This window comes from Panthera tigris, chromosome B3 (assembly GCF_018350195.1).
Source record: "Panthera tigris isolate Pti1 chromosome B3, P.tigris_Pti1_mat1.1, whole genome shotgun sequence".
Classification (NCBI taxonomy): Eukaryota; Metazoa; Chordata; class Mammalia; order Carnivora; family Felidae; genus Panthera; species Panthera tigris.
In genome coordinates this window covers 33,735,060-33,762,596 of record NC_056665.1, presented here as the reverse complement: position 1 = coordinate 33,762,596, position 27,537 = coordinate 33,735,060, and the positions used below count along the sequence as shown (strand labels likewise).

At 37.7% G+C, this 27,537-nt stretch overlaps 1 protein-coding gene across 1 annotated transcript in view; it reads right to left on the bottom strand.

Moving 5' to 3' along the window:
• The window catches only part of MYO9A (myosin IXA), a 282,301-nt gene extending 254,873 nt beyond the window's left edge, over window positions 1–27,428 (bottom strand). The window contains exon 1 of the mRNA XM_042988478.1: window positions 27,030–27,428. The gene's annotated coding sequence lies outside the window, so the exon portion shown is untranslated. The remainder of the gene's footprint in view (window positions 1–27,029) is intronic.
• Window positions 27,429–27,537: the final 109 nt, after the last annotated feature.

The window sequence follows — 27,537 nt, the reverse complement described above, 5'->3', positions numbered from 1 at the left end:
GAAATATGGCCCTTTGTAGCAACGTGGATGGAACTGGAGAGTGTTATGCTAAGCGAAATAAGCCATACAGAGAAAAACAGACACCGTATGTTTTCACTCTTACGTGGATCCTGAGAAACTTAACAGAAACCCATGGGGGAGGGGAAGGAAAAAAAAAAAAAAAAGAGGTTAGAGTGGGAGAGAGCCAAAGCATAAGAGACTCTTAAAAACTGAGAACAAACTGAGGGTTGATGGGGGGTGAGAGGGAGGGGAGGGTGCGTGATGGGTTTTGAGGAGGGCACCTTTTGGGATGAGCACTGGCTGTTGTATGGAAACCAATTTGACAATAAATTTCATATATTGAAGAAAAAAAAAAAGAAACCAGGTCCCAATTTCTTAACCAATATGCTACACTTAGCACAAATAAGAAACATGATGATGACAACAATGGCAACACACTCAGCATTTACTCTGTGCTTAAGTCATTTAATCTTCATAACAATCGTAATCAAATGTATATTACTATCCTCATTTTACGAATCAAGAAACTGAAGCACATGAAGATTGACACTCGTCTCAGGTTACAGGCTAGTTACACAGCAAAGCCAAGATTTGGACCTCAGTGGTCTAGCCCTAGACTTGGTGCTCTTAAACACTATGCTACTTTGCCTTTCATAAACTGCTTCATGTTATAGTTGAAAAGCTACACATCATATTTCCTCTATGAAATCATAAGCTTTTTATGGAGCAGAGATCAATTCTGACCCCACTGCAGCTCAACATTAGCTTTTATTTAGCACAGGAACTGGTAATAATAAAGGGAGACTAGGAGGCACACTGGGGTCCGAAGGAAGGCTTCTTTGCAATAGTGATGTTTGAGTTTAGCCTTACCACTGAACTCCCAAATTGTGTTGTCAACTGCTTAGTCCATATTTGGTGGTCTCCCCTACCAGTCTACAGACTTGCTGAAGAAGAGTATTTGTCTTTATATCTGCTACACAATGTTTGGTACTCAAAAAATGTTTGTTGAATAGATATGTGAAACCATTATAAAGTGTTTTACCTCACAATAGCCACTATCAATAGAATCAATAATATAAAACAGATTCGGAAGCAATTTTACAATTTGTGATAAACCACTTACCAGGCTGTTGAAGTAGAAAAAAAAGCAGGGAAAGGTAGTGATAGACAATAGAAACATATAAGACAATAGCAACATATGTTATTTATACCCAGTAGTAAATATGAGAACAAAGCAGAGAGACTTTTTTTTCTTAATTTACACATTCATAAATTTTTATCCCTTCAGTTAAGATAACCTTCTTCTGAGCACTTCTTCCTTTAATTTTCAATAAGAATTAGAGACTTGGGGAGTTGATCCACTTACAAACTCCATAAATGTCCAAATATTTTGAAGGTCTTGTTGACAAGATAGATAAGCTCAATGACTATAAAATACAAAATGCTGCGATTCAGCCTCACTTTCCACATTCTTAAGCTTGAGGAATAAGAATTCAGCATTTATTTATAAGGGTGGGCCTAGGGGTATCTTTCAACCCTACTACTCTGTTTATGAAACACACTTCTATAATATGACATCTTTCAGGTAGTGAATGACTTTTCAGATAACCATACTCTTAATCACTTGAGTAGTTTTACAGGCATACTTTAAACTCAGATTTGAATCCTCTGTATGAATGATTCTGAGAGGCTTTCAGAGTTGTGTGAGCAGGAGACCCTTCTTACAGATCATCTCTTCTTGTCCACTTTGGGAGATGTCCCACAGTCTCTTTAGTCTTTGTCCCTACTACATTTTTTATTTGCCCTGTTTTTCTACTCTTCAATAATACTAATGTTCCTTGTATTAACTATTGCTCAATTCCTCCATTCCAGATAATTTAACCAATGTTCTAAAACTCTTCAACAATTAAGCATCCTGAGGACAAAACAATAAATAAATAAATAAATAAATAAATAAATAAATAAATAACAAAAACAAAGAAACAAATGAACAAACTAATTTTGGATAACTGTATGGTCTTTTTCTATAGAGAGCCAGAGTATAAATATTTTAGGCTTTGTGGATCACATATTTGGAGTTTTTGTTTTGTCTTACTCTTTTAAATGTTTAAAAATGTAAAAACCATATTTAGCTCTCAGACAGAACAAAAACAGGCCACCTGCCGGATCTGGCCTGTGGACAGCAGTTTGTCTATCATTATACTAGAAGACTTACGTATGCTATTTTAGTTATCAGTAGCATGCAGTGAAGCCTCAGGGAGGTGGTAACAAACCTGTATGAAATGAAGAAGCCAACTATGATAACATATGTGAGAAATACTCCAGGCTAAGAGGAATACGTAATGCAAAATGTTTAAATCAGAAACAAACTTGGTATGGTTGCAGAACAGAAAGGAGGTTAGGGTAGTATGGCTGAAACAAAGTATTCCACAAGGAAAATGGTGAGAAAGTTGAGGTCAGAGATAGAAAGGAGTTTGATCGTACCTCACAGTCTGGGATTTCATTCTAATGTACTAGCCTCTGGGTATTGTTTTATTTTATTGTTTATATACAAGGAATAATATAACCTGATTTATGTTTTTAAAAGGTTACTCCAGTTACTTGAAAGAGAATGGATTAGAGGAGGAAGGGAAGAAGGAGTAGAAGAAGGGAGACCAGTTAAGAGACTATTATAGCAGTCTAGGCAAAAGGTAATGGTTGTTGAATAAAATAGTAGCAGCTGGGGATAGAAAGAAGTGGACAGATTGGGTATGTATTCTGTACTCAATGATGAATTGATTAGGTGTGGGAACAAAGACAACACTTAGGTTCATCTGACTGAAAGGGACCAGGTAAATAGTGGTTCTATTTACTAAAATAGAAATAGAAACCTGGGGAAAAAACAGGTTTGTTCATGTTCATTTGTTGTTGGGTGTGTTTGTTGCTGTTAGGGGCTGGGGGCTGTGGTATGTCTTTGGCCATGTTAAGTCTAGGACTCTAACAGGATATGCAAGTGAAAATATTATGAAAGCAACTAGATAGACAAGTCTGGAAAACAAATGAGGAAAGGGCTAAAGATAAGGCACATCTGCTAACCATCAGCATATAGATGGCACTTTAGGCAATCAGACTAGATGAACTCACGTACAAACACACAGCAGATAGAGAAGAACTATGACTAAGCCCTGTAGGTCATCAGCGGTTAGGGGTCCTGCAGAGAAGAATGAGAGTCAAAAATAGAGCAGCTAATGACTTAAAAACACACAGTAATAACAGCAGTAGTAGTAATAATAATAATAATGGTTAACCCTTAGAATATTTAATATGTGGGGCACCTGGGTGGCTCAGTTGATTAAGTGTCTGACTTCGGCTCAGTTCATGATCTAACGGCATGTGACTTCTAGCCCCACGTCGGGCTCTGTGCTGACAGTGCACGCAGAGCCTGGAGCCTGCTTCAGGTTCTGTGTCTCCCTCTCTCTCTGCCCCTCCCCTACTTGGGCTCTCTCTCAGTCTCTCAGAAATGAACGTTAAAAAAAATTTTTTTTAATTAAAAAAAAAAAACAACAACAATACTTGATATGTGCCAAACTATTCATTTGAGTCATTCAATCTTAGAACAATTTTGTGGAGCTAAACAGCACTATTATCACAATTTTCAAATGAAGAAACTGAAAAACAGCAGATAAACAACATGCTTTAGATGGTATATCGAAGCAGAGGAAAACCACCAGAAAAATGAAGGCTCATGAAGGAAAAGTATTTCAAGCAGCAGCAAATGAAGTTGAATAGAGAAATGACCTATGGATTTGAAACCATGGAAATCATCTGTGACCATTCTAGATCTGATTGATGTTTGTGACTAGTTGCATCTGGGCATGTACCCCAATCTCCTCATGGGGTGAGGTGTGAAAGATAAATAAGTTATTGTTGAGTATTCCATTACCTACCTATAAACAGACAACTCATCTTTCCTATTATAAATCATTCATGGTTAGTAATCTATTTTTATAGGATCATTCTCCAATAATATAAATATTTAAGACGTTATGGAGATAGAGCAAACCATTTGTTCCCAGAAGTTAAAGCTAAGCCACTACTAACCACCCAACAAGAGTGACCTTACATAAATTTGTATTTACCTCTAAAGAGGTACCTATATCAAGATCAACAACTTGCAACATTTACCACAGATAATTAAAAATCAATGATGAATCAATTAGAAAGTATACCTACCTCAACCAACTACCACTGCAATAAGGATCCATGGAACATCAAAAAAGCACAGCCAAGTCATGCATTTGGCTACAGTCATTAGATCTAAGCATACCCCTGCTCTTCTAAATTTATTCCACAGAGCCAACGTTATCACTTTTATTCATATCTCAAGGGAATCTAAATTAAAATATCAATGACAGTCTCATAAAAACTGAAAAAAGAAATTTAGATGAGGAAAAGACAAAGAAATCACTTGATTGAAACAAATAAATACATAAACTATAGCTGGGATTAGCTGTTTAGCAAGAGTCTAGCACGGCATTGATTTTATAGCAAAACTCCCTATGGAGCCTGAAAAACAAACACAACCCAGCACTGATATAATCTTCCTCTATTTTGGTGACCTTTTACAGATGGAATTGAGGTGCTTTCTAACAGAAAGCAACAAACTGGAAATGCCAACAATGACAAATAATATGTAAATTTGGTACCACAGTCTGCTGAAATTAAAAGGCTCTCCAAAAAGTTAAGAAAAAGGATAGCCAAAAATAAAGTAGCTGTGTGACCTGTACAAATTATTTAACTCACAATATTATTCATTGGCATTTAATCATGGTCTGTGCAGAGGTCCACAATTTTTTTCTGTAAAAGGCCAGACAGTAAGTATGTTAAACTTTGCAGGTCCTATGGTTTCTTTCCCAACTACCCAACTCTGCCCTTGTAGCCCAAAAACAACTGTAAATAAAAACTTACCCTCATATCACCTGCCCTTTACTCATAAAAGCTGAAATCCAAAATTAACTAATGAAAATTTAGATTTGACTAGACATTCCTGTACAATAATAAAAAATTAATCATGTTCCATATAGTTTATGTCATCTTCACTAGAAATGAGAATGAAAGCAAAGGCACATAGCCACACCAATAAACTTGTTAATACTACTAATTAATAGAGGGGTGCCTGGGTTGCTCAGTAGGTTAAGAGGAGCAGCCAACTCCCGATTTCGGCTCAGTTCACAGTCTCACGGTTGGTAGGATACAGCACCTCATGCTTGGGATTCTCGCTCTCCCTCTCTCTGCCCCTTACCCACGTGTGCATGCACTTTCACTAGCTTTCTAAAAATAAATAAACTTTTTTTTAATAGGATACCACCTTTTCAATCTGTACAAATGAAGAAAACAAACATAATTTCAAAATGTTTTCTAAACCTTTAGCAATACACAGCCATGGCATAAATTAACATTAGACATACATCTTTATCTGCAAATATTTTCATACCTATAAGAAATTTTAAGTTGCTCAACTGTGATTGGGCAAAGAAAACCACTATTTGCTGATTTGTTTATCAATAATTTTATCCTTACAATGTTTATGGTATTTCCATTGCACCCTCCTCTTTCACTACTTAGCTGATTCCTAGATACCCCCTCAAAAAAAAAAAAAAAAAAACCCACAAAGAAATCTAGTATAGAGTCTGACACCCTGAGAGACAATAGTGAATCTATTCAACAGCATCCATTATTTCTGAATATGCAAAAAATTGATATTATGACATGAATAAACTAATATACCAATCCATCAAAACTATCCTATACTTGTCTTCTCTTTCTTATACTCTTTTCCACTATGGCTTTCTCTAGACAAGATTTAGCTTCTATTCTGTTCTGATATTTGGATTTACACTACTATTATGGGCTGACTTGTATCCCCCTAAAATGTATATGCTGAAGCCCTAACCCCCAATGTGGCTATATTTGGAGATAGGATGTTTAAAGAGGTAACTAGGGTTAAATGAGATCATCCAATAGGACTGGCATCCTTATTAAAAAAAGAAGAGACACCAAAAAAAAAAAAAAAAAAAAAAAAAAAAAAAAAAAAAAAAGGACACGGTGAAAAGGTGGACATCTGCAAGCTTAGGAGACCTCAGGAGAAACCAAACCTGTCAACACCTTGATCTTGGACCTTCTGCCTCCAGAACTGTGAGAAAATAAATTTCTGTTATTTAAGCCACCCAGTCTGTGGGATTTTGTTATGGCAGCCCTAGCAAACTAGTACAACTATACAGCAGTTTTTGATATACAATTACCAATACACCTTAAAACTTCACACTGTATTATAATGAACTCTATAGGATACTTACTCTAGTTTTCTGCCATTGCCTAAGAAATACAATGCCATCCCTCTGTGCCTAGTATATGCATGGCTTTCTTTTTCCATCAGAGCTTGAAATATACACAACCTCCTTTCTCTTCCATCCCTTCAACTGTGATAATTTCTGATTTCTACTCTTATTTACCACAGTCAGGCATCTCCTTTCCAACACACTCAAAAATGTAACCTGACATATTTGTCACTTGCCACTCTGACACCTTTTCCCCTCTCTCACCCAGCCCTTTACAATCTGCATCACATACACTTCTCAGCCTTGGCACTACTGACATAAGGCATTCAGAAGCATCACTGACCAATGAGAGCACTTCTGGTCCATGAACAAAACAATAACATGGTGCTTTCTATTATTTATCTTTTTGCCCACACCAGTAGGCTATTATCTCTGAGTGTTGCAACTGCTCCTTGAGTTGGGAAAATTCAAATGTTTAACTCTATGTAAGCTTATTAAAGTGAAAAACTCTGCTCTTCAAATATTATCTACAAAGAGACTAGCTGTATTGGTTTCCATCAACAAAACATGTGCTACAAGTTGATTTTTCTACTTACATTGATAGCTGTGCTCATTTATCCATAGCTATCCAGTCTCCCTTCTCTGACCAATGTGGTGCCTTTCTACAAAGAAATAGCATTCCAAAAATACAAGTACGTTCAGATAAGAGCATCCCCAACTTGCTCAAGAATAAAGCCTAAAATTTTGTTCTCATTAGAACAGTAGTACAGCAAACAACTAAGTTAATACTTCAAAATACACACTCATCAAATATTGCCTTATTGCCTCAAAAGTCAAACATTACGGAAAAATGTATCATTTTTATTCCTTCAAGATCTTGACTTTTATCAACAGTATTGCCAGATCATTTATAGAAAAGTTTAATCTTGCAGAACTGGGTGGTTCAGTCGGTTAAGCTTCCGTCTTCAGCTCAGGTCATAATCTCATGGTCCATGAGTTCAAGCCCTGTGTCGGGCTCTGTGCTGACAGCTCAGAGCCTGGAGCCTGCTTCAGATTCTGTGTCACCCTCTCTCTCTGCCCTTCCCCTGCTCCTGCTCCATCTCTCTCTCTCTCTCTCTCTCTCAAAAATAATAAACATTAAAAAAAAAGTTTAATCTTAAAAGTTTTCTTAGGTTTTGATCCTATTAAAAGGGTGCCTTCATTCACTATGTGTCAAAAACCATATTGTGCCAATGACCCAAGTGGGATTCTTTTTTTTTTTATGCTGTGAGATAACAATTCTAAATTAATAACTTATAAGGAATAAGTATTCATGGTAAATTAACAGTTTTATGTAAAAATAAAAGTTCAAGTTAATCATTATTTTACTGCATGGCAATTAGATATATAGCGAGTCACAAATTATTTACCAGTACATCAATAAAATCTCAGCTATTCTGAATTTTTAGAGAAGTCATTCCAGAAATCCAACTTTTCCAACACTGGAATTTCAGCTCTTTAATTAAGCACTAGAAGTTGTTTTCAAATACTCTGGATGAAATTATTTCCACAACATATTTTTTTTAATGTTTATTTTTGAGAGAAAGACAAAGCACGAGCACAGGAGGGACAGAGGGGGAGGGAGAGAGAGACACAGAATCTGAAGCAGGCTCCAGGCTCTAAGTTGTCAGCACAGACCCTGATGCAGTACTCAAACCCACAAACCGTGAGATCACGACCTAAGACAAAGTTGGATGCTCAACCGACCGAGCCACACAGACACCCCTCCACAACATATTTCTAACTTTATATCTTTTAAAGCAGAGTATACTGAATATAATTCACACATTTCTTAAGAATCTGGAATCTTGTAGTAAATGTCAATTTTTATATGATAGTGATATTCATAAAAACTACTGACACACGTAAGCAAAGTTCTCTGTCCCTATCTCAGTATCAACAGATTGGCTTACTTTTAGTTTATAGAAAAGCTTTTCATGCTTTCAGCCTAACAACCTACAAATGCCCCTCTGTTCTCACTGCTGCTTCTAATCCATGCGGCCTTAGAAACCAAATACTTATTTGAATTGTCTAAAATAAGACTAACCTCTAAATGAAAGCCTAAGGGATTGTCACACAAGTACAGAAATGTTAACCATAGATTTCATGAAATCTCCATTAACCATTTAGAGACTTTTTCCAAAATAATTTTATGGGGGAAATATGGGCTTTATAGTCACACAGGGGTTCAGATCCTACTTTTAGCACTTACTAGTTGTAGAGTCCTAGGTAAATAATAAGCCATCTTCCCTAAAAGTTTGCATGCAGTTAAAAGAAATCACCACGATCACCTAATTCACAGTTGCTATGAAGTTAAATGTGATACTAGACATAAAAAAAAACAATGACTCGGGGCACCTGGGTGGCTCAGTCAGTTAAGCGTCCGACTTCGGCTCAGGTCATGATCTCACGGCTCGTGAGTTCGAGCCCCGTGTCAGGCTCTGTGCTGACAGCTCAGAGCCTGGAGCCTGTTTCAGATTCCATGTCTCCCTCTCTCTCTCTGACCCTGCCCCGTTCATCCTCTGTCTCTGTCTCAAAAATAAATAAACATTAAAAAAAAATTTTTTTTCACAAAAAAAACACAATGACTCTTACAAAGTAGGTGCACAATTAAAAGGTGTACTTTCATCTTTGATTTACAGAAGTTAATGTGGCATATTTGCTGAATTTTATCACCTTTTGTACAGCCAACAAAATTTTCCATTTCTTTTTCAATATTTTTAAGTTCTGTATATCTACATATGGTGTTAGTTTCTCCCACCAAACAGCTTTTGAGTATTTTATGCCTTTCTTGTCCTCTATAACTGAGACTTCTCCTGCATGGCCCAAGCAGCTGAAATCCCTAAGACCGTACTGGGAACATGGAAAAGAATGTACAAACCTAAGTGTTCACACTCTAGATCACAAATAAGCTTTCTAAAGTCAAAGTCTCTGTCCGCTACTTACTAGTAATATAATTTTGAAGCAAGCTAGTCTAGCTCTCTGAGCCTTAATTTCTTCATATTCAAAAAATAATATTGAAGCATCTAGATGGTTCATTCAGTTAAGCATCTGATTCCTGATTTCGGCTCTGATCATGATCTCACAATTCATGAGTTCAAGCCCTCCATTGGGCTTTGTGCTGACAGTGCAGAGCCTGCTTGAGATTCGGTCACGCTCTCTCTGCCCCTCTCCCATTTGCTATCTCTCTCTCAAAATAAGCCAAAAAATAAACAAAAAATAACATCAATCTCCAATAATGTGGCCAGTTATTTGGAACAAAGCAATGAGATTTTCAAAACTAAATAAAACAGAAAACACATATTCGTAAAAGTATCAAAAAGTGACAAGATAGTAGGGAACCATAAGGCCAAAACATAAGAAAGGGCAGGAATTCAGAGAAGAAAGCAGAGTGCTGAAGCCAGGTTAGCCGCTAATCAAAACCAAACTTGGACTTTGATTATCACGGTCTCATAAAGATAGTAGCCCAGGGCCCACCCAAGGCAGTAAGTCTGACAGGACACCCTATACCATACAACTGGAACCCATTAAATCAACCAAAGAAAACCTGTTCCATTCTAACCCATCCCCTTAAAACTGCAAAGAAAGTTGCTTTGGCACTGAACTGTAACAGAAAAGGGGAAAGCAGAGTTCCTGTCAAGTTATAACTTCTTCAGTAAAGGACCAGATGTAAGTACTTTAGGCTTTGGAGGCTACAACCACTCAAACTCCTTTGTTGTAGCTTGAAAACAGCCACAAACGATACAGAAACAAATGAGCATGTTACATTCCAATAACACTTTATTTATGGGCACTGAAATTTTGAGTTTCATATAATTTTCACGTCACAAAATATTATTCTTTTTTTGCCAATCATTTAAAATGTAAAAACCATTCTTAGCTTTCAACCTTACAAAAACCAGGTGGCACAGAGCACAGTCTGCCTTGGGTTGTAACCATAAGACACACCACCATCTAAGGCACCACTAGACTACACACACAGATTTGTGGCCCTAATTCACATCACTTGTATGACCAAAAAAAAAAAAAAACAAACAAAAAAACAGGTTATAGGCATCTAGAACATGCCTGTGCAAATGTCACAAATAATGTCCCAAGAAAGGGCATTACTTAGACCAAGCACAAAGAAAGCAAAACACCATGAACGACAATAAGCAAACAAAGGTTAGAAACAGATCTACAGGGTGGGGGAGAGAGGAATGTGGGTAATGGGCAATGAGGAGAGCACTTGTTGGGATGAGCACTGGGTGTTGTATGGAAACCAATTTGTCAACAAATTATATTAAAAAAAAAACCAACAAAGTTAATATTCTCATCAAAAAAACCCAGATGTACAAAAATATCAGATATTGTAAATGATCATACACAAAACATAAAACAACCGCTTACTAATGCTGAAAGCAATAAACATGCCTGAAAATATTTGAAAGGAACAAGGACTGTACAAAATGACTTGGAAGATACAGAAAACAGCTTATAAAATTGTAAAACACAGTTGAAACTAACTGGAACAGTGAAGAAGAAATTACCCATAATAAAAGAAAAAAAAATTTTTTAAAAGATCACGTAAGAAAAAAAGTTAATAGACAAGTAAATTGGAGATCCAGAAAAGAAAAGAATATTGAAATTGTAATATCATGTTCTTTTCAAATAGAAGCCAGTAATAAAAAGATGACTAGGAGTAACAAATGGTATCCTTCACACCAATATATATCCCATCCCACATATCCTTCTACAATGTAATGTTCACACTCTTCCCTATGTTCTTTCCCCATTGAACTTGGATGGACCTTTGTAACTGTCTCCATCAACAAAATGCAACAAAGTAAGGCTGTGTGACTTCTGAGATTAATTCAAAAACAGTAACATGGCTGCTACCTAGCATTTTCTTCCTCAGGAATTCCAGTGGTCATACTATAACAACATTTTAAAAGCTCCATGGAAAAATCCACATGGAAAGGAACTGAGGCAGAACTGCCAAACTGAACTGCTCCTGAATTCCGGACACACAAAAACTGTAAACGGGTAACTACGCTCTGGGCTTAACTTGTTATGCCACAACAGATAATTAACATACAAAGGAAATCCTCAGAAGAGTTGTAAACTTTAAAACACAGTCCTGGGGCACCTGGGTGGCTCAGTGGATTGAGCATCTGACTTCGGCTCAGGTCATGACCTCTCAGTTTGAGTTCGAGCCCCGCATCCGGCTCTGTGCTGACAACTCAGAGCCTGGAGCCTGCTGCGGATTCTGTGTCTCCCTCTCTCTCTGCCTCTCTCCCACTCACACTCTGTGTCTCCTTCTCTCTCAAAAATAAATAAACATTAAAAAAAAATTTAATAATAAAAAATAAAACAGTCCTAAATAAACCATGTGACAAATAACTAAATAGAAAATATTTTGGACTAGACTGTAACAAGATACTTATGAGATGCAGCTAAAGCAATATTTGACAGGGATATTTATAACCCTAAATAGGTATAACAAAAAAAATAATTAGGAATTGTCTATTCAAGAAAATAGGAAAAGAATAGCAAAATAAACCTACAACAAGTATGGGAAAATAATAGAAATGAGAAATAAAATAAAATATATATTGGAAAGGTCCAACAAAGCCAGAAGTTGGGTCTCTGTAAAAACTATAAGTTGCCAATCCTCTGGCAAGAATGCTGAGTAAAAGAAAGGGAAAGGGATCAGAAATGACAACAGGGACAAAAACTACCAATGCTGCAAACATTACAACAGTAAGAGGATTTTTTTTTAATACAGATGAAATTGAAAAAATATCCTAGAAATATATTTAACTCAGCAAAACTTACTCAAGAAGACAGAAAATTTAAATGGTCCCATTAAAAACCAAAACACAATGACTCTAAAAAAAAAAAAAAAAAAATCTTCCCACAAAGAAAACTCCAGAGCTTTACTAGCAAGTTCTCCCAAATACTCAAGGAATCTTAAATAAATTCTTCCCAATTCTTTTTATGAAGCTGGCATAACTCTGAAACCAAAAATCCTGGTAAGGACCAGACTAGAAAGAGAAATCTTAAGCCAATCTTACCCCTGAACTGGTATGCAAAAATTAAAAACAAATACTGGCAAACAAAAACCAGCATCATAATATGCTGTCATCAAGTTAGGCATATCCCAGGAAAGCAAAGACAAATCCAATATTAATATCAGATAGCCAGTTAATATAATCAACCATGCTTCAAGAAATCCATAAAAATTCAATATTTATTCATGTCTCAAAAGGAATCTTTGTAAACTAGAAATTGAAGAAAACTTCCTTAATTTGATACAAGGTACCTACAAAAACCTTCAGCATACTTAACAGGGAAAGCCTAAACATTTCTCCTCTGGTATCAGGAACAAAATAAGGATGGCCATTATCTACTTCTATCAACATTATACTGGTGATCCTAAGCAAAATAGGAAACCAAGAAGAAAATAATAAAAGGCATTACCAACAAGGAATAGAACCAAGAAACAGAGTTTAGAAATACAAAACAAAACTGTGGTACAAAAACAGACACGCAGACCAATGGAACAGAATAGAGAACCCAGAAATGGACCCACAAACATATGGCCAACTAATCTTTGACAAAGCAGGAAAGAATATCCAATGGAATAAAGACAGTCTCTTCAGCAAGTGGTGCTGGGAAAACTGGACAGTGACATGCAGAAGAATGAACCTGGACCACTTTCTTATACCATACACAAAAACAAACTCAAAATGGATCAAAGACCTAAATGTAAGACAGGAAGCCATCAAAATCCTCAAGATGAAAGCAGGCAAAAACCTCTTTGACTGTGGCCGCAACAACTTCTTACTCAACACGTCTCCAGAGGCAAGGGAAACAAAAGCAAAAATGAACTACTGGGACCTTATCAACATAAAAAGCTTCCGCACAGTGAAGGAAACAATCAGCAAAACTAAAAGGCAACCAACAGAATGGGAGAAGATATTTGCAAATGACATATCAGATAAAGGGTTAGGAACCAACATCTATAAAGAACTTATCAAACTCAACACCCAAAAAACAAATAATCCAGTGAAGAAATGGGCAAAAGACAGGCATAGACACTTCTCCAAAGAAGACATCCAGATGGCCAACCAACACATGAAAAAATGCTCAACATCACTCATCATCAGGGAAATACAAATCAAAACCACAATGAGATACCACCTCACACCTGTCAGAATGACGAACATTAACAACTCAGGCGACAACAGATGTTGGCGAGGATGCAGAGAAAGAGGATCTCTTTTGCACTGTTGGTGGGAATGCAAGCTGGTGCAGCCACTCTGGAAAACAGTATGGAGGTTCCTCAAAAAATTAAAAATAGAACTACCCTACAACTCAGCAATTGCACTACTAGGCATTTATCCAAGGGATACAGGTGTGCTGTTTCTAAGGGCATGTGCACCCCAATGTTTATAGCAGCACTATCAACAATATCTAAAGTATGGAAAGAGCCCAAATGTCCATCGATGGATGAATGGATAAAGAAGATGTGGTATATATATACAATGGAGTATTAGTCGGCAATCAAAAAGAATGAAATCTTGCCATGTGCAACTATGTGGATGGAACTGGAGGGTATTATGCTAAGTGAAATTAGGCAGTCAGAGAAAGACAAACATCATATGACTTCACTCATATGAGGACTTTAAGAGACAAAACAGATGAACACAAGGGAAGGGAAACAAAAATAATATAAAAACAGGGAGGGGGACAAAACAAAAGAGACTCATAAATATGGAGAACAAACTGAGGGTTGCTGGAGGGGCTGTGGGAGGGGGGTTGGGCTAAATGGGTAAGGGGCATTAAGGAATCTACTCCTGAAAGCATTGCTTCACTATATACTAATTTGGATGTAAATTCTTAAAAATAAAAAATAAAGTTAAATTACAAAAAAAAAAAAAAAGAGTATGCTACATGATTGGGAGCCATTTAGTTTTTTGCATAGAAAATTTTGGGTGTGCTAGGAACTTTAAGTTTAATGTAGGAAGTTAAGAAACATTTTAGAGGCTATACTGTAGACTACTTGATAGATTCTTGTTCCAAATAAGTCTTTGTGGACTGTGCCATCTATGAGGAATCCCAGGGAAAATGTTTACATTTTGCATACACTGAAGAAATTTTCTGTAATTTGCCTAATCTGTAATAGCATTTCTGAGTATTTTCCTTTTTCCGTGTGTATGGTTTTCTTCTATCTTCAATTATTAGTATTCTAATAAAAGCATTTCAATTTGAATAAAAAAAAAAAGAGTATGTTACAAGTACAGGAACAGACCAATAGAACAGAGGAACAAGGCCAGAAACAGACCTACACAAATATGGATACTTGATATAGGTCAGATGTGGCATTGAGATCAGTATAGAAAAGATGAAATGTTCAAAATCAGTGCTAGGACAATCAAGTATCCATTTGGGATGGGAAAGAATGGGAAGTATCCATTTGGGATGGGACCTCCCATTATACATGAAGTCTATCCCAAATAAAGAGCAAATCTATGAAAGGTTAAAACTTGAAAGCTCTTAGTAGATCATATTCGAGAACATCTTTAACATAGCCTAGAAAAGGGTTTCTTTAAAAAGATTCAATAAGTACTAGCCAAAGTTGATAAATTCAACTATGTTAACACTGAGAAATTCTGTTGATCAACAAGCACCAACAAGTCAAAAACATAACTTGTAACAGGTATAACTGAAGGACCAGTCTCCAAAACACATACAGAATTCCTAAAAATCAGTAAGAAAAGCAGAAAAAAACTGGGCAAACAACTTGAACAGGCACATCATATGAAGAAAACTCAAATGGGGGTGTCTGGGTGGCCCAGTCAGTTAAGCATCTGGCTCGTGATTTTGGCTCAGGGCATGATCTCACGGTTCGTGGATTCGAGCCCCATGTGGGGCTCCATGCTGACAGCACAGATTCTGCTTGGGAGTCTCTCTCCCTCTCTCTCTGTCCCTCCCCACCCTCAAAATAAACTTTAAAAAGAAAAAGAGAAGAGAGAGAAAGAAAACTCAAATCTATGAAAAGATGTTCAACTTAATGAGCCATCATGGAAATGCAAATTAAAATTATGGCATACCATCACACCCTTCACACTGGCAAAAATTAAGAGTCTGACAATACCAAGTGTTAAAAATGTAGAGCAATGGAGGGGCAACTTGCTGGCTTAGTCAGTGGAGCATGCAACTCTTGATCTTGGGGCTATGGGTCAAGCCCTACACTGGGTGTAGAGATTACTTAAAAATAAAATCTTTAAAAAAAAACAACAACAACAGAGCAATGGGAACTTATATACTGTGTTGGAGAAAGTATAAATTAAAATAATTCTGAAAAACACGTTGCCATTATCAAAGTTGAACATGTGCATACCTCACAACTTAGCAGTTCCATTCCTATAAATTCTAGAGAAACATTTATACACTTGAAAATATGAAACAGGTAGAAGAGCACTTACCACCAAATTATTTGTATAACAGCAAGAAAATGAAATCAACTCAAATGTCCATCAAAAATAGAATGAATAGGGGCACTTGGGTGGCTCAGTCAGTTAAACGTCCAACTCCTGATCTCAGCTCAGGTCATGATCTCACAGTCCGTGAGTTCGAGCCCTGCATCAGGCTCTGTGCTGACAGCTCAGAGTCTGGAGCCTGCTTTGGATTCTGTGTCTCGCTCTCTCTCTGCCCCTCCCCTGTTCACACACTGTCTCTCTCTGTCTCAAAAATAAATAAAACATTAAAAAAAAATTTTTTTTTTAAAAAGGGAAGGGAGAGGCAATCCTGATTTGTTGGCCTGGGTGATGACAACACAAATATTTACTTCAAAATTTTCTTTAAATTGCAAGTTTTATTCACTCTCCTATATATATGAATAAAAGGAAAAGTAAACTGCATACCATTGCTATAGTAATTTAATACAATAAAGCAACCTATGGGCCACAGGGTACCTGGGTGGCTCAGTCGGTTAAGCATCTGACTTCAGCTCAGGTCATGATCTCACCACTCCTGAGTTTCAGCCCCACACGGAGCTCTGTGCTGACAGTTCAGAGCCTTGAGCCTGCTTCCAAATCTGTGCCTCCCTCTCTCTCTGCCCCTCCCCCTGCTCACTTTCTGTCTCTCTCTCTCTCAAAAATAAATAACACATTGAAAGAATTAAAAAAAACAATAAAGCAACCTATGTAAGTCTGGTACCTAGTGCACATTCAAAAAAAAAAAAAGGCTACTATAATTATATAATTTTTAGTATTTCCCCAAAGTTGCTAATGGTAGATACTGAAAAATTTTGTTCAGTAAATGAAACAAATTCAGATGATAAACACACTTAGCATGGTGAACACTGCCTAATGGGTAACTGCATAGAATTGTGGATCACCTACGCTGTACAGCTGTAACTAATACAACATTGCATATTAACTATACTTCCATTTTAAAAAAAAACAATAAACGAAACATTACTTTCAAGCACTGGAGTAAAAGACAATTTAGATCTGAATGGCTAGGTTCCCTAACTTCCAATTTCTATTTCACAAGCCCCATAGCTTGAATTCCTTCTATCCTAACAGGTGCCCTTCCCTTTCCCTTTGGTATTCTTGATCTCTTACTTTTTATTTATACTCATAATATACATCTTATTATACATCAGACTATAAGCAACTGTCACAAAATGCTTGGAATCCCAAAATCTGAGAGATTTAAGGTAGAAAAGAAGAAGAAAGGCTAAAGTGAGGGAGGGGGAAGTTGTAGAAAAAAAGTGAAGACAAACTTGAGTTATCCTTACATGAAAACACCCAGGACATCAGGTTTTTAGTTCCAATGCTTTAAAGAAGCCAAGAAGCAGAGGAAGAAAAAGCAAGTGAATCATCTATTGTCTGACCCTCGTATCATACAACAATAAAAGCAGATTAACATTAACACCAATGACCTAATATACAAGGGGAAGAAAGTATACTATGTCCCAAAACATACCATGAAATTCTCTTCACAACAACAACAACAAAACACAACAAAGCCCACTCAAACTATAGCTCTCTGGAACAAATCAACTCCTTCTCAATTACTTGGGGAAGACACTTTTTTTTTAATTAATTTATTCCATATGTATTACTTACAGTCCAAAAAATTAAACACAAATATCCATCAGATCCAGATTCATTAAAATTATGGCACAGCAGAATATTATGCCTCCATGAGAAAGATCCGAATGTACCAATATGGAGTGCTCTCCAGAATATATTAAGTGGAGAAAAATAAAGCTACAGAACAGTATATATAGATATTGCTCATGCACGCATGCATGTGCGCACGCACACACACACACACACACACACACACACACACACACACACACACCTTTGGCATATGAAGGGAGAATACACACATACATCTTATTTTTCAAAGAGAAAAAATACCGGAATGACTGATCAAAAACTCACAAAAATGTTACCTTTACAGGAGCAAGGAGGAAACAGAATAGAAGAGACAGGGATAAAAATGAGATTTCTATATATGCCTTTTCATTTGATTTCTCCTTTGAACTATGTAAGTGTTTCATATATTCAAAGAGTAATATTAAACAAACAAAACAAAACAAAACAAAAAAAGGGGGGGGGAGCAAACCCTAAAATGAAAAACAAATGGATCTAACTACATACCTATCAAATTGGTAACAATCACACTGAGAAAATAATGATTTCAAGTGACTTTTAAATGTAGTACTAACAATAAGTATATCCTTATTGGGATACATTCTAAGGACAAAATGAAATGCAAAAAAATCTTAAGCTTCACTGAGTAGGTTTATTTATCTTGAAACTATTTAAGGTGTACTTTAAATATATACATATACATAAAGGTTAAGAAAAACTAAGGTTTTCAATGTAAAAGAGATTAAACTTAAAAAAAAAAAAAAAAAAAAAAAAGGAAAGAAATACCCACAGAGTTAAATTTGAATTAGAATTATCAATATGACCTCATGCTTTTTTTCCCCTCCAGACAAGGCAAGGCCTAGAAGTAGTGACATCCCCATAAAAAGGAGCATATTTAGCATCCAGATATTGGTTTCTAAATATCATCCTCCATTATAAGGAGACAGAGCTCCTGAAGAGAAACTGCTAATTGAAATCTAAAGCAGGAAAAGTCCATGGTGAGCCAAGGTATCTAATACTCAAAAGTAAGGACTCATTCAATGACTAATAATGCATTTATGCAAAAAGAACTGAGGGCTATGCTTGGAGGGGCTCCCAATGCCCTTATTTGAGACCATTTGAGCACCAAAAAGAATAATGTCTGTAACTTATTGTAATTCAACAAAGAAAAATCCAAGAGATCATAACAACATTCATTTGTTACCATTGTAATAACTCATAGACCAACTCCTCATTCTGAAAATTAGATGAGAAAGAATTAAGCATTTATTTACTCTGCCCTTTAGGAAGAACTATAGTTCATTCCCAGTTGCTGGAAGGTTATAAAGCTCTTGTTAACTGAAGAATGATAGCTAGTAAGTGTAAAAAAAAATAATAGAATTAGAAAAATCACTAATTTTCAAGTTTCAATTAAATAACTGAATTGCCTAAGGTTCAACAAAGGATGCTAAAATTATGAGGTAAGGCACACTGAATAATGGAATTTTTTATGGTACCAAAGTATCACCCCCACAAATTATTGTATTTGATCACAGTAGGAAAAATACACTTCTACAATGGAGAGTCAGCAAACACCAACTTTAAACTTCATAAAACTTAGATTACTAATAGTGACATTATGTACCTCCCATAATATGCAACATGAAATATAACATCACCTCTGAAGTATTCTTGCCAAAACTTTAATATGCATCTAACTCAAGCCTTTAAAATATAACTTCCAATTTACAAAATACACAGTGAACAAAGGAATAAGTTAAACAAAAGCACAAAGAAACAATCAGGTAACTCTAGAAAACAGGCCATTCTACAAGAATGATCTCGTCTTCTCAAAGAAATGTCAATCATGAGAGAAACAGGAGTGGAGGAAGGAAATTTTCTACATTAAAAGAGACTAAAAAGATAATCAAATGCAATACAAAAATCTTGACTGAATTCTGGTTTGAAAAAATCATTTTATGGGACAAATGGGAAAATTTTAAATATAGACTGAATATTAAATGCTACTAGGAAATGACTTATTTTTCTAGGTGTTGGTAATGGCACTGTGGTGATGTACAGAATATCTTTTTTTTTTTTTTAAGTTTTATCTAAATAATCTCTACACCCAACATGGGGCTCTCAAACCAAAGATCAAGAGTCACATGCTCTTCCAACTGAGCCAGCCAGGCACCCCAAGAATATTTATTTTCTTAGGAGATATATGCTGAAGTATTTTGAGATAAACATCATAATAGTCACAGCTTTCAAAAGGCTCAGTGAAAGTATACACATGTCCATACATATAAAGAACAATAAAGCAAATACGGATGGGCCATTGATAACCTGAATCTAGGTGGCAGACATATCAATGTTCTTTGTCCTAATCATTCAATTTTTTCATTATTTTCTAAGTTTATTATTAAAAAAAAAGTAGGGGAGAGGCTAGAAGAGAACCAAAAGAAGGTAGAGTTTCAAAAGAAAGTAAGGAAAAAATACGATCTAAAAATCATTTATAAACACATATCCACACAGTCATCTGAAGAACTTTCTTCTTTATATTTAAAAAGAAAAAGGGGCACCTGGGTGGCTCAGTCTTGTTAAGCATCCAACTTCGGCTCAGATCGTGATATGACCTCAAGCCTCCCAAAGGCTCTGTGCTGACAGCTCAGAGCCTGGAGCCTGCTTCAGATTCTGTGTCTCCGTCTCTCTCTGCCCCTTCCCAAGTAGCGTGCATGCGCGCTCTCTCTCTCTCTCTCTCCCTCTCTCTCGCTCTCTCTCAAAAATAAACATTAAAAAAAATTTTTTTAAAGAAAAAAAATCCAGAGATTACTCAACCCACTATCATCTGATCAATATAAGTAAACAGATTTCAAACAAATACTTACACATTACAAATAGCAGTAGTACTACAATCTGTCAATGATTTAAGGAATGTTTGTCATTGGCAAACAGAACATTGTCTTATGATACCTCAATTGAAGTATCATAACACATTGAATCAAAATACATTCTAACATCCATTAAACTTATATAGTAAGAAATCAAGAAAAGCATTTCTTTGAAACTTCTTGAATTCAAAAATATTATCACAGTTGAAAGACAGCTAGCCGACTTTCTACGATTTACTTCTATTAGCAACAAATTTTGATTAGCCATTTATTCTAAACGCCACACAATGAATTCTTTAAATTCCTGACCTCATATTTAAATATAACAAGAAATAGACATATTTTCAGGAGAAAAGGAAAATTTGTTGAATATCAACTATGTGCCTAGTGCTTTACACAAAGTTTTTTTAACTCTAAATGATAATCTTGTGTCAGGGAAGTATTTCCAATTTGAGAGATGCACATTCTTAAAGCTCAGAAATGTTAAGTGACTTGCCTATAAATGACAGCTTATAAATGATGAGGCTGGAAACTGAATTGAGGTTGTTGGAAATCCAGGTTTGAAAGTCCATATTCTTTCTACTTGATTGGCCTTAATGGACTTAAATTAATATTTGCAGACAGAAAAGCCCATCTAAGGAAAAAGTATGTTTAAAAGAATACCTTCATATTCAAAGAGCTACATAATGTCAAAGAAAAATCAAAACTGAGAAAAAGAAAAAATACACTCTAAAATGATTGCTGGTTGTAAAAAAAAAAAAAAAAAATTCTTAGCAAGCCAGCTGTCTATGACATAGGACAGCTAGTACTTTCCTCACTGTACATGTAAAATTACACTCCGGTTGCCCGCTGGATGACCCCACTGCCAAAATATGCTAGCAACATAATTCACATTAAAACTCAGAGGCCAAACGCCATTTGGAAAGTGTTTTACATGTTTACTATACACATCTTCATCAAGTTCACCATTCAAAATTAATAGGCTATTTTCAACAAATATTCTTTGATCTATCATATTATTTTCTACCACTCTGAAATATTAAACTTATAAACAAGAAAATCTACTTAAATATAAACATCCCACAACTGAATATTAGAATATTAGTAGAATGTGATTTCAAATTTGTCTGTTGCATGTAAGTATGCGAAAATTACATTTCTGTAATATAACAAATTATATTCGTTCTACAGGATCACAATCCCGATACCTGTCTCTCGTATGTCTAAAGATACACACAAAATATGTAGAAAAAAACATTAAAAGAGTTTTCCCATTTAAAATTAAATCCTCTTTGAACTGGATTAGTAACTAGAAAAGGGCATGAGGTAGCTTACGGAGATGTAGAAATATTCTGCATTTTACCATGGGTGTTGGTTACACTGGTGTGTTTACTTGGTGAAAATTCACTTAGGATCTGTGTACTTTTTTGTATACTTTAAAATTTATAAAAAAAATTATACACACACACACATACATATTTTTTTTAATCCCCAATCTAAGTCTTCCTTCCTATATAGTAGGGATAAAAAAAGAAGTTAAATACACAAGTAATTAGGAATTTCATTTGAGAGCTATGATAGACATAAGCACTAAGGAGGAGCACACAGGAGTGGCATCTAACTCAATCTAGAAGAAGTAAAAGAAATCTTCCTGAAGATATACCTGAAAGAAATCCTGAAGGTCAGATAGGAATTAGCCAAGCAAAGAATGGGTGAAGGGAAAGACAGGAAAGGAAGAGAGATGCAAAGACAAGAGAAAAAAGCACCTTATCTGGGCGGAAGCCTAAGTTCAATAAGGGTGGATCAAAGAATTTAAGGAAGAGAGCATGGGAGGAAAGCCTAGAAAAGTAATAGGTCATAAAGAATCTCACATATATGCCATGCTACAATTAAGCTTTATCCTGAAAGCAATGAGAAGACACTGAAGATCTTTCAATAGGAAAGGACATGATCAGATTTGTATTTGTACTACAAATGTCAACTATAGTGTCTGCCATGCTTGCAATCCCATTTTGTGAGAAATTAGCCCACACACTGCCCTGTGCTTTTCACCATTATGATCCTGCCCCACACCCACATGCACAAATAAACACATGGCCAACAGTAAATGGCCAGGACTGATCACATGTCCCAAGTACACAGGCTTACTAGTAGCCCATGAGAAAAAGAGCTGAGCCCAAGAGATGGTTTCTTAGAAATTCAAACCAGAAAATCCTAGGGAAAAGGAAGAAGTTAACAAACAGCTCAAGTTAAAATGCCAGCATCCAGGAGGCAAAATGTTGGCACAGGAGTAACACAGTAGTTATAAGGAGGCATAAATTGGGAATAAAGGGAAGCTGTGAGAGGAAAAACTGGAGTAGGGAGAAAAAAAGAGAAATCGTAAAAGTATCTAAGACACATTAACCACAGAGCACTAGGAGTGAAATATGTATTTTTCTGCTTTTAGTTTTATTTATTAAACTCCTGTTCTTCTTGAGACCAAGGTGTTCAACTTTTCCTAGGTTCCCTTCTGCATGTTTCCTTTTAAAAAGCACTCCACTACTTACTGTAACTTGAGTCTCTTTGCAAATGAAAGACTCTAACTAAAAGAGCATTTTAGAACACCTAATCTGGCAGCAGTGCAGAGAATGAATTGGAGGGTAAGACAAAACAAGAGACAGAAAAGAGAAAGCAACAAGACTGCTTAGAACACATTACAGGAGCACCAGAGACATTCCTGGTTAAAATAAAATAGAAACAACAAAAACAACAATAAATATGAAATTATCATGAGGGAGAATGTGGAGCACTTAGTGACGTTGGTAGTAAGGTACAGAGTGGACAATGATTCACAGGTTCCTGAAGACTTCTCCAGGAGAGAGTGGCGCCATTCACCAAGATAGGAAATCAAAAACAAAAATTTTTGTTGCAGTTTGTCTCCCTCTCCCCTCTCCTTTTTGGAAGAAAGAGAAGCAGAGAAGAGTTTTTATTTTGCACACATTTGAAGTGCTTGTGAAATGTGAATCCAAGAGGAGATATCCATTAGCAGTGATTCATAAGGAAAAGTTAGAGATCTATACAGCAGCTCTAAACTTAGAAATACATAGAATCGGGGGGGGGGGGGGGGGGGGCACCTGGGTGGCTCAGTCGGTTGAATGTCTGACTTCAGCTCAGGTCATGATCTCACAGTTCATGTGAGATCCCACAGTTCATGGGTTTAGTCCTACGTCGGGCTCTGTGCTGACAGTTCAGAGCCTGGAGCCTGCTTGGCATTCTGTGTCTCCCTTTCTCTCTGCCCCTCTCCCACTCACACTGTCACTGTCTCTCTCAAAAATAAACAAACATTAAAAAAAAAAAGTCAATGTTAGATTTTAAAACACGAACCACCAGGGGTGCCTGGGTGGCTCAGTCGGTTAAGCATCCGACTTCGGCTCAGGTCATGATCTCACAGTCCATGAGTTCGAGCCCCGCATCAGGCTCTGTGCTGACAGCTTGGAGCCTGGAGCCTTCTTCAGATTCTTTGTCTCCCTTTCTCTAACCCTCCCCCATTCACGCTCTGTCTCTCTGTCTCAAAAATAAATAAACATTAAAAAAAAATTTTTTAAACATGAACCAAAATTTTTTGACTAATATTTATTTTAAATTAAGTTAATACAACTAAAAAATCATGCAAACTAGGAAACACTATTCTTGGTAAACCATATTTTCAAATATCCTACACTTCTCTACAAACAAAGAAGACTGAACAAACATCTACAATAGTAAAATTCAAATGATTAGAAAAGATGGGTTTATAGTACTAATTTCTACTGAGGTTTGACTTTTTAAAAAAATCTAATTTTACTCCCATTTCCCTCATAAACTAAGGCATTATTGTTAACTAAGGGAAAAAACTATTAAATCACATTAGACTGTGAACCTCACTATTGATACGTAAACCCTAATAAGATTTTTTAAAGAACTTAATCACTTAGGGCACCTGGGTGGCTCAAGTCAGTTGAGCATCTGACTTTGGCTCAGGTCACGATCTCACACAGTTCGCGAGTTCAAGCCGGGTCCAGCATCTGGCTCTATGCTAACAGCTCAGAGCCTGGAGCCTGCTTCAGATTCTATGTCACCCTCTATCTCTCTCTCTGCCACTCCCTTGTTTGTGGGCTCTCTCTCTCAAAATAAACAAACTTAAAAAAAATTAATCTGCCACTCCCTTGCTTGTGGGCTCTCTCTCTCAAAATAAACAAACTTAAAAAAAATTAATCACTTACTTTACTAGCTTTAGACATTCAACTTCTATCTGTAATGTAAATGTTGGATTTCTGTCCTATAATCTTTTCTCCTCTCATTTATACCTTTTGCCCCCAAATCTATTACTATCAATCCAGAATTTGATAATGAGCTTAAGACACAAATCCAGCTGCCTCCTGGCCGTCAGTATCTGACAGAAATATAATCACCCAAATCCAACCTGTCACAAATTCTTCTTTGACAAAAATAAAAATCCCATTCCTCCCTTCTATCAATTCCCACTTCAGTGAAAGGCACAAGCTAGAAACCTAAATCTTCTATGAACCTTCTCCCTAATTCCAAACCCAATGAAATCACCAAGTCCTCTCTACTCCCAATACCCAAATCCAGACTCCCTATCATCATTTGCCTAATATTCCTGCCCTTAGCCTTAGACTACCCTTTAATCCACCCTCCTCACTGCAGCCAGTGACCTTTTAAAAATGCAAATCTGATCATTTCAGTCCCCGACTTTATATCCTTCAATAACTTATTTGATAAATATTATAATCACCATCAAAGCTAATGAATCACTCCGTGAAAGCTCAGAGGTTCAATGAGAACTTTAGTTATATCCTTTTTTGTAGGTTCAATACAAAAGAATCACCAGGAAATTTTTTTAAATCCTGATAATTATTTACAACATACATGTAACAGCTGATACACTAAAAGAAAAGCAAATGAGACCGTTTGTAAAAGCAAAGACTAAAAATAATGTCAAGATCATAAAAAGAGAATACTATACAGCCCATGAATGTGGCATGTCCATATGTACTCTAATTGAATGAGCTCTCTAGGCTCTACTATCAAGTGAGGGGCAGTGAGGGGAGGTATAGAGTGTATAGTATTGCAAGCATTTGTGGTGCATTTTAAGAATATATTTGAGAATATAAATTTAAAAATCACAGGAAGGACCCACATAAAGATGGAAATAGTAGTTGCCTCTAAAAAGTAAAAACAGGTGGTTGGAGGATAAAGGGGGAAGAGAAACTTTTTGCTGCATACTCTTTAGAACCTTTTGACTTGTATACTATGTCTAGTTATTACCTGTAATTTTAATATGATTTTCTCCCGCTTCAGTTTCACACACACAAAAGAAAAAATTTTAAAGTACTAACTACAAAAACCTCACTATATACTTCATCCCTAGGTACTGATCACTTAGTGCATCATTACGTTTCCTTCTTGAAAACTCAGGAGTTCAACTTCCACAAACAAGATTTTATTCACTATTTCACTACTGCTGAGAAGGCTGTTGGTAATGACATCAGTCAACACTGCATAATAACTGTACTTGCTCCTTGGAAAAGGAGCAGCACCAGGTAGCAGAAATTTATTACTAAATTGACATTAAAATCTTCAGGGATTAAGGAAAGCTACAAGTCTTATTTTTCCGGAAAATTCAAAAAACACGTTAAAAAAAAAAAAAAAAACAATCCCCTTGTGTCACTCAAAAACAAAACAAAAAAATGTGTAAAAATCTTCCAGAAAGGGAAGCAAATGATACTACATGGAGACACAGTCACATCCCTTAATGTCATGTGATTTAATTCTTATAGAGGTCCCTAAATGTCAGACTGGACTACCTCACACGTTCTGCAGAAGAGACAAGATGAGAAGCAGGCTGTATGACCTTATATTAGCACACACACCCCTGCCCTGGGCCCGCACTCTTCCCTGTCCCTCCCTCCTTTGGGTATCAGTCCCCTTAGGTCCCACGGGGGGGAGGGGGGGGAGGGAGTACACTAGGTTAAGCAAACACCCCTCCAGGATTTAAAGGCAAAACTCTTCCCACCAAAGAAAAGGGAAAGATAACAAGGTCTGCCTGAGAGGACTGGGGGAGAGGCTGCTGTCTGATGGTGTCTACAGAGGGGCTGACACCAGATCCACTGGGAGGAGAGAGCATCAAGAACAGACTACCCGCAAGGCGAGGAGGGTAGGGTTGACGGGAAGCGAGCTGGGAGGGGTCCGCAGGCAGGGGGTGGGCTGCAAGGTCGCTCTGGGTTAGGGGGCGGCCGCGCCTGGGTGTCAGAGGAACTGTGACCGGGTCAGCTTACGGGAGGCCGTAACGGAGTCTGGAGGCTCCACGAGGAGTCCTAAGAGAGTCCGAAGGGGGTTCTAACGGGCTGTGCTGGGGATGGGGGGCCGTGACAGAACCGTCCGGGAGCTGGCGGGCCGGAGTGGTGTCTGACCAATGGAAGATACGATGGGTGGGGTCTACCGGGGACCCAGCGCAGCGATCCGGTGTCTGGGAGGCTCCTAGGCAGACCCGCTCACGGGGCGTCTCCGCTGGGGCGGGGCTGCCCCAAAGGAGCCAAAGAGCGAGACCGAGACGTGGGCCGGGCCGGGCGGCAGGGCCTCTGGGCGGCTTGGGCGGGTCTTACCTCGGGCTCCGCCGCGGTGGCCACTGCAGCCCCCTCCTCTTCGGGAAACGCCACCTCCTACCCGCGGCCCCAGGGTCAGGGCGCCGGAGACCGCAGAGGCTGAGGCCACCAAGAGTCAAACGGTTCCAGGAGGGTGGGCCCAGCTGCCTCAGGGTCCGGGAGAGCGGCCGCCGCGCATCCCCCGCCCTGTCAGAGAGACTCCGCCCGGCCCGCGAGGGCACATCCCCCGCCGCACCCCGCCCAGAGAGCACGCGTTGGACCGTCGCCTCAGCCGCTGTCGCCGCCTCTGCCGGTGCCGCGGATGCCTCCGCCGCCGCCTCTCACAGTCCTTGCGGTACCCTCAGCAGCCACCGCCAACCGCCGCCGCGTCCCTCGTCCGCTCAGGCCCGCGCGCCCCCGACCCCGCGCACGCGGCCCCGCCCCGAGCGACTCCCCGGCTGCAGACGAGCAGGCGCGCGCGCACTTACCTCCCACGCCCCCTACCGCCTGCCGGAGCCGGCCAGCCTGC